Raw genomic sequence first — 9,593 nt, 5'->3', positions numbered from 1 at the left:
CATGAATTTCTTGCTAGCATCAAGACCAACAACCGTCTGACAACTAATTAGCTTGCTAACCACAATCTAAACTATAGTTTACCCTTCACACTTTTTTAGGGTAACAAGTGTGTTGTTATAAAGCCCATTGTGTAAAAGCCTAGAAGAAAAATACTGAGGAGCCAAATATTTTCAATTTGACATGAAAAACACAAACAGTCCTCTCACCTCAAATTCAGCAGTCTAACTCCAATGAAGACTATGTAGGTGACCTCTGATCCCAATTCTGGATATTTATATACCAAAATTTCACAGACAGCGCCTTCTGGTTCCGAGATATAACGATTTTGACAACCAACCCGTGTGACATATAACCCTGTTCTCCCCTATTAATTACTTATTTTTGTATTATTCTATCAGTACAGGGTTTTCCCTCTGTTTTAAGTATGCGTTTCTCACTCATTTAAAGCCTTGCAAAATTTCAAATAATCAGTAATGCATAAGCCAATTGCACTGTATCTAGAAGTGCCGGTAGTATTAGCAGGGCTATCACCATTGTTGCAGTTCGTAGCTGTCTGTTAACATTAACTTTCTTTGTTGCTTGTTAGCTACCATCCATTAAGTTTAATTGCAGACAAACCTGCAGAAAACTGTGTGGATAACAGAGCTGTAAAGGTTAGTTAAGAGCTCCGTACCAGACGTTGACTGGACAGAAACCTTAATTGTCTTGATTGATCTTTCCGCACAGGGAAATACCACTACTAACTATGACTAATTCAACCTAATCACCTGTCCTGAACCAAATGAATTTATGGACCTTACATTTATATTTAGATATTGTTCTGCTTCTAAAGTTCTCAGTGGTCAACTAAAAAGCTCCAGATCAATCATGTAAGAGGACCTTCAATTTAGATGCTTTGTAATTTTTTATAATCAACACACGCGCCAATAGACAGTCTTTCTTGTGCCTTTAAATATCAGCTCCTGATGAGAAAAATAATCTCTACTAAAGGATGATGGAAACCTTTTGGAAAAACTTTTATATTCCAATGTGGATAACAACTATGACAATTTAAGAAGATAATTCTGCTGATGCAGACTATGATAAGGTCAGACTCTCCAGAGTAAGAGCTTATACCTTGAGTTGTGATTGTGTATGAGTCGCTGAAGATAATTTAGGATTCATCAATGCAAGCACCTATTAAAAAAAAATATATAGTCTGATTAAATAGTGTGGACCTTTTGGCCCAATGATCCCCCACCCCAATGATTCATGAAACAAAGAGAATACCTCTATTCATTGTCTGCTGCATACTTGCTTGTTCTGGAGGCGTGTCCCGTTTTAAGGTTGTAACTGCAATGGTTTGAACTTCTATGACTACAACTCAATTGGCTATAGTAAATGAGTTGTTTTTATTATGAATAAAGTATTAGTCCAATCTGTAAAATGCTGTCTAAATAAAATTCTGAAGCTCACTGCCATCATATGACTGAAATGTTAGCTTGCAAATCTTCTCTATCATCACCCAGTTTGATAGGGGAGATTCTGTTGTGTCAATTTTTATAAGCTCTGTCTAAGTTCCGCTTAAAGCATTGTAACTACATTAATCCACATCATTAAAGTTGTGGGAGTGAATTCATTGAATATTTACATTGAGGGGCCCTCTGGTTAATGAGGCCTGCTAATGGAATTTAAAGAGCACTAACCTATGTCATGATGACACATGGGGTCGGCTTTGGAATTTACGGTCTTGGATAAGGCAATAATGCACAGTGTCCAAGCCAGACTTCCCCCACGGGGGTCAATCAAGTTTAACCTTATTTTAGGAAGATTCCTCCATTGTCTACACTCACTCATGGTTCTCACTCACTCAACACAAGAAAAGCCAAAACACCCCCTCAGTCAAGTATGTTATTTATGTAATTGTGTCATTTACATCTGTACATATCGCGTATACATATTTCTATTATATTTAAAATGATTCTATTAGGCCTACATGTACAGTTTCCTATTTCACTATAGGGATTATTTTTTCTGTAATGCACTGTATTTTATTTCATCTACATTTTATTTAATTTTGCGTCCTAAACTTGCTTTTTATCTACACTGTTCTTGCACTACTATTGTGTTTATTTGTGTTGGGTGTTATTCTCTCCACTTGTGTTTTTCCTCTTCTATATTGCATTGTTGAAAGGAGCCTCTTTTATTGTTGTGTATATGACAAATAAACCTCTTGAATCTTGGCTCTTATATCAAGTATGTTGTTGATTTATATTAGATCCTTTAGATAGTATATAAAAGATCCCTAGAAACACGTAAAATGCTGCCACCAAGTGACACCTAGTTGCAAACACATTGCCATCTCACCCCTCATTCAAAGGACTGCTGTCATGTTTGAATACTTGTATGAAAGGAATAGCCTGTTTGGAGAAATGCAGTGGCCCATGTAGATGAACGTCTCAGCACATTTTACAGAAGCCTTGTCAAGTTGAGCAGTGGTATTCTGGCTCTGGTCTAATGTGCTGAACTCAGAGAGAAGAAACTGGATAGTAGACTGTGCATGTGAGCCAGCAGGATTCTTAACGTTCTGCACACACTAACATCTCACCTTGTGAAACAGAGTATGGCCCGAATGGAACCCGAGCGCTTACATCACCGCTATAGGGACTTCTGCTTTTATTTAAGTTCCCAGTGCTATGACCATGTTTCTGTAATCACAAAACATGGTTACAATTCAAAGTCATAATCTAAGGTTGACTTGGATACATGTACAAGTGCATCTAAAAAAAAAATTAATATCATTAAAAAATAAACTTTCTATTCTAGATCCATCAAACAAAGTGCAATATGTCAGTTTTTTCTTTTGTTTTAATTTTGATGATATAATAAATAAAAAAACCCATGCACCATCTCAAAATATTAGAATATCACATAAAACCAATCGAAAAAAGGCTTTACAATACAAAAATGTCAACCTTCTGAAAAGTATGTTTATTTTAGATTTATTTCACTTTATTTGTAATGAATCTAGAACATGTGATAGTTCTTATTTTTTAATTATTTTGCAGATTTTGTTTGACTTTTCATTGATGTTTAATTTGTTTAATATGTATCTGTATATGTGAGGGATCAAGAGATTATATTTATTTATAAACACAAAGAAATACACATGTATAACAATTGTGTCCCAATATTTTTAGCGCTGGTGCTGCTGCTGACAGGGACATGGGGTCTGTGTGCATTTGTCCCTCTTTCACAATCTAGAGGAGAGAGCCAGCAAAGGAGAGAAAATTGAAGTGACAGGGCCTGCTGCCCTGCCTCCATATAAAGTCTCCACTGTCACACACACACACACACACACACACACACACACACACAAACACACACACACACACACACACACACACACACACACACACACACACACACACATATGCATACACACGCACTAACACAGACACACTCACACGCACTAACACAAACAAACACAGACGCACACACAAACAGACACATACGTCTACATCTTCGACAGCCCCACTGGACATTTGGCTCTTGCCATGTCATTCCTTTCTCTTTGAGTGTCGGCTTATATAGTCCCTCTATATAATTCACACCTACTTTGCATAGTGCATGCCATACTCTACAGCTATGTTTGTACTCAGCACCTGACCAATGAAATTGTCATTAAATGTCAGGTGACAATGACAGGTTAGAGGTGCAATTTGAGAGTAAGGGTTAAGGTCAAATTGCAGCAAAAGCAGGCAGCTGCAAACGAGTTACATTAACATTTGAAAGAGTTAAATCAGCATCGGCCTATTAAAATAATACCACCAATTTCTTATATTTTTTTTTCAATGTAAAATCAATCATAAAAACAGATGAAACAAATGCAAAAGAGCATTACAATACTGCATTTGCCTTGTATATTGTTGCACAGTGAAGGACCAGTTACAGCAAACAAGAGCTGTGCATGCAATACACACACTAGTTTAAATACAGTAATATGCAAGCACACTGCAATTTCCTCTATGTGTGTTGATGGTATACAGTATAGGGATGAATCAGGTATGTATAGGTCCTGAGGGTGACTTCAGACTGGCAGCTCTGTTAACACACACATACACACACAGAGAAGATCTGAGTGACAGATTCACAGAGACGAACACAGCCAGCACTGTCACCTTCTCCACCTCTAACCACGGCTTAATGTCACAGCGTATACAATGTGTGTGTGTGTGCGTGTGTGTGTGCGTGCGTGTGTGTGTCTGTGTGTGTGTGTGTGCAGAGAGGGGTCAGCGGGTTGCTGTATAGCCTATAGAGATCCATTTTTAAAAAAAGGAAGAAGAACATGACGCAAGTGGAATAGAAAGAGGGTTTGACTTCTAGATAAAGGGGAAGTGTGTGTGTGGTCTTACTGGAAGGGGGCCCACCTCTTTCCCACAAATGAGTTCTGTTTTTTAACTTTTTTTCATTATACTTCATGTTCACATAAGGGCAAGGAGTTCACTTTCTATGTAACAACAGAAGGGCAGGTCTTTGAGGTAAGGTCACTGCCTCTGCGCTTGTGTCACTGTTTGTGTCAATCACAGCCAATGTAAGCTGTACAGGACCTACACAAACACCACTGGTGTAAAAAGACCCATCCAACATGGCACTGGGCCTCTATACTGTATATTATACATCCACTATGTAGATTCCATCATTTCTTGCCATATCCTAAATAATATCTGAACAGTGTATTTTGATCATTGTATTGTTGCAAATGTGCCTGTATGCATGTGTACAATGTGTACATTACATTTACTTATTGTTTGGATTGTTTGGTTCATAATATATGTAATACTAAAAGTGTAGCTATTTTTCACATGAGATGATTCATAACACACTGGATCACAGTAGTGCCCTTTTCCGTCATCTAAGGGTCTCCAGTATAATAAAAGTAGGCCTATTATACATGCAATTTATAATTAACATTGTAGAATGTAAAAGTAAAGTCCCAGAATTGATGTATTATACTTGAAAAAAGACTTTAACAGTTTATTGGACAATTTTGTAAAATACATTGAAACCAGCAGAGGGCGCTCTGATATCAGCGAAGAGAACACTGCTATCCCTTCTGGCCTTAATTGACTCTAAATAGTGTTCATAATAATCTCATTTCCACATTAAACATACTAGTATGAATATTGTGTATACCTTCGTCATTGCACTAGTCGTGTATCTCTAATTTGCAGTTCATTTTTTTAGGATTATTAAATATTCTTGCAAACCAAAAATGAGAAAATGCAGTGCTGGCCTGGCCCTAAAGGTGATCGATGTATTCGTATAATTATTATGATATGCTACTGTTATGAATGTGCACCCACTTAGTATGTCAATGAACGATATTAAATGGAGACCAATCATTTAAATAGACTGTGAGAAGCTTTTCTTTCAGAGTGACAGCAGTGTGAAAGCAGAATAGAAAGCAGACGTCCTTATCATGGTGACTGCTGTTCGTCAAAGCCTGCTCTTGTGGCTCCTGCCTTCCTTCCTCTTTTTGACCAAAGTCTTTGGTTTTCGAAGAATTCATTCTGATCTGTTTCTCTGCAGCCACTGTAGCTTCTCACACACATCTCTGTCAAATTTCTAATAATAGTTTTTGTCTGTTTGTATTCATCGTTTGCTGTCCATACAATCTTTTCCCTGTCACTTTGCATTGTACATGAGGATGTGTTGTCTTCGGGCCATGTTGCATGACCAAGCCCAAACTTAGTGCATCTGTACTGGGTGCTAAAAATCCGCAAGATCGCATGTATTTGACTTTGCATTTTAATGTGTGTTCTTCCATTCAAATTGGGCGAAAAAAGTATGCATTTCTCAAAGCCAATCCTATGTAGTATTGTAATGATGCCCATGTTAACAAGTCAGCTCCAGGAAATATGTAAGATATAATGCTGTTATTAACAATATTAATAAATGCTGAATGGTTCAATTATTCATGATACTTCCTCATTGATAGAATATGTAAAGGCTTCAAAGTGTAGGAGTGTGTGTCTTATTTGCCTATTTATAGAATATTTGAAGTTATTTGATGTGAGACACATAGAGCTTGCCCTTAGCAACAGGGGAAAAAATGCCAAAAATGGTTGAATTGGGCTGTTCCCCTTGGATGGCAGGCTGCAGCATGTTTCCTTGGTAACAGATGAGTTTTGGCTAGCAGCCAGACCCTGCAGTACCACCGCATAGCAGCCAACCTAAAAATATACACACACCCATTTCCCCTCACTTATTCACTCAGTCAGTACTCACTCAGTCACTCTCACACACACAAACACACACACACACACACACACACTCACTCACTCACTCATTGCATCTCGTGCATACAGACTCACCTGACTGCAGAGACAGACACTTGATCTTGCATAAATTCACACACACACATACACACACACACTCACAGGCATTCCCACACATGTAATCCTGGCTGAAGCACAAACAGAGGTACACATGAGACATGCCAGGGAAAAAGTCTCATTCATATTCCAACCATTTTTCCTCCTCCTCTAAGTCTAACCTGTCCTCTCTCTCTCTCTCTCTCTCTCTCTCTCTCTCTCTCTCTCTCTCTCTCTCTCTCTCTCTTTCTCTCTCTCTCTCTCTCTCTCTCTCTCTCTCAGTTTTTTTCTTCTTTTTCCGCCTATCACGGTGAATATGTTTGCTTGGCGGTAACTATATTCAATATACACTTATTGATTGTTTGAAATAGTCTTTACACCCCCAGGAGAAATGTCCGGTGAGAATGTAAAGAACCAATCACAAGCCTACTTGTGCATACTCTACCTCTCTGTGTTAATTCTAATTACATGGTACTGACAACCACAGGGCAGCTGCTAATTTGGACTGACATGCAGGTGCAGGTGTGTGCGTGTTTGTGTGTGTGTGTGTGTGTGTGTGTGTGTGTGTGTGTGTGTGTGTGTGTGTGTGTGTGTGTGTGTGTGTGTGTGCGTGCGTGCGTGCATGTGTGTGTGTATACAGTTCCTGACAGTTCAGTGTGCCAGTAGTAGACCATCATGGGTTGCACAGCTTGGCGTCACAATGTCCTGATCAATCTTTTCCTCAACACATTCATTATTGAATTCATATGCATACATCTCTGTATAGGGCATAACCTGTTCTGCCTCATTAGTGGCTTAGTTTTATATCAACAGTCCTTGGTCAGGTAACTTTCTTCAGATGTGCAGTTATAAGAGGGAACCTGATGTTGGTTTGGTGCTTGCATAAGGCCCAATGTGCTCAAGGTCAATCAGAGTATCTCACCATCGTATAAGATTATATACAATGTGAAGGTGTATTCCACATGTTGTCTACCTTTACCTCTGGTCCAAGAAAGCCCATATACCTCTGATACCTGCATTACATTGGTTAAACACATTTACAAATGACCTTAAGGCAATGGCTGCCAACAAGCAGCATAAACCAGCTGTCTCCTTTTTTTCTGAGAATCCCCCAGCTCTGTTGCTTCTTGTAAACCATCTCAAACCGTGCCTGTCAGTCCTCTGTCACAGGATTTGGTTCTGCATGTGAGAACAAACACCATGGACGTTTGGTGTCTTTTTTTTCTTTGTAGGAAAATCCATCTTTTCAGGGAAACGTATTGTCTCATGAGCATCTTGAAGTTTCCCTCCTGTGGTTCTTCTCTGTATGGAGGGAGGGAGGGAGGGAGGGAACGGGGGATGGGGAGGGGTTTGGGAAAAACTAATGAGGAAGAGTGTGTGTGTGTGTGTGTGTGTGTGTGTGTGTGTGTGTGTGTGTGTGTGTGTGTGTGTGTGTGTGTGTGTGAAACTGCACTTGTCTGAGGCCACATGTGCATCTGAGGCCTTTCACAGAAGCACCAAGAAAATGATTCACTAAGTCCTCTGTCATTTTTAGAAAAGATAAAAAAGTCTGAAAAAAACATCATTCAACTCATTCGTCTTAGCTGGAGAAAATAATGTTTATCTTAGCGTGTGAACTGTCTAATTATGAGAATATATTGTTACATTTCTGCCTTGTGGCCCCGATCACATGGGCATATAGTAACTGTGATATGGTGTGGCCAAGCAAATTACTACCAGTGGAATTTGCTGCTGCTGAATGGCCAGTGAAGTCTTACCATTGACGAAGCTATCATAGCTAATTAGCTATGTCGCACCATTAACATTTATCTAATCTCCTTTGTGAAATTATTAATTTCTCTGCAACAGTGGAATACTTTGCAGACGCTTATAAGACAGGATTTGACCAGTGCAAGGTCTATTACAGTATCTGGTACGCATATCTATCTATCTTAACTTCACATTTCGTCATGCATTATTTAACTATGGCAGCTTCCCATCCTCGTCCAAAAGATTAAAGCTGAACAAAAATCATTCGATTCGGCTTTTAATCTTTGTGGCCCTTACATTTGGGATGCCCCCTCCCATAGAGAGAGACAACGGTCTATGCTCTATACAAGACACCCTTCAACCCACATGGCCCTCATCATCACGTGCCTTCACACTCACTTTGACCCTCGTTTCACCATGCGCTTGCACTTCTCTTTGGGGGACCCCACGTCCGCAGTAATGGGATGTGACGGGTGTTTGAGGGCAGGACTGTGAGAACAGGTTCAGTGTCATTCATAGACATAATGCATTCCCTATCAAACAGCCCTGTAAAGGCCTGTCCCGAAGTGAGAACCGTCCAAAAATGTGGTTACTTTCCAAAAATGTCCTCACTCTTAAGGTGCAGAAACTCATATTGGTTCTCAAAAAAATAGATGTACAAGTACACACACACACACACACACACACAAGCAGACCTCCTTGTCCATATCTTCCCATTTGTACATCCTTTTTTTCTTCCCGCTCTCTCTCTCTCTCTCTCTCTCTCTCTCTCTCTCTCTCTCTCTCTGCCAGCCTTGTCCTGTCTAACCCATAATCTCTCCTCTCCTCTCCCTCCTCCGCTCATTCATTCATCTCTCTCCTTGTCTTTTGTGAAGCTTTTGTGTCATGGCTGTGCCGTGGAATGCTGCTGGCAGCTCCAGCCCCCCACTGCCCCCCCCCCCTCTCCCTCTCTGGCATTCCCATGCTGTCTCATTGTGGGTGGGATGAAAGGAGTGGGGGTCACAGCCCAGGAAATGAACTAGGATGCTTTCACAAGAGTTCACTTGCAAAAAAGACTCTGTACACACGTCTTGCTCTTCCTCTATGGATTCACTTGAGAAGATAAGTGTAACATTACACATCATGCTCATTCAAAGTAGCTACAAGGAACATAAGGATATTTACTACCTGCAGCCTTTTGTGAATGGAGATACAGCTAAATGAACAAATGTACCCCTGAAGAAAAAAACAGATATAACTATATTCTTAGATAGCAGCTTGTGAGTGTTGTAAATCTGAATGGGAGGTGTGGGGGGGGGGGGGGGGGGGGGGATTATGAGTGAAAGGTGAATGAATGACTGGGCAGGCTAAACCCACATAACAAATAAACAATACAATAGCAAAGGCATGTTGCTAAATCAATTACACTATTCTCAACATAGTAATTAACTAATACAATAGCATGTTGGCTTAATCAATGTCACATTAATAAAATAACCAGGAGCCTA

The sequence above is a fragment of the Ammodytes marinus genome, assembly GCF_949987685.1.
Source record: "Ammodytes marinus genome assembly, chromosome: 7".
Classification (NCBI taxonomy): Eukaryota; Metazoa; Chordata; class Actinopteri; order Uranoscopiformes; family Ammodytidae; genus Ammodytes; species Ammodytes marinus.
The sequence above is the reverse complement of the archived record's forward strand: the minus strand, read 5'-3'. Positions refer to the sequence as shown.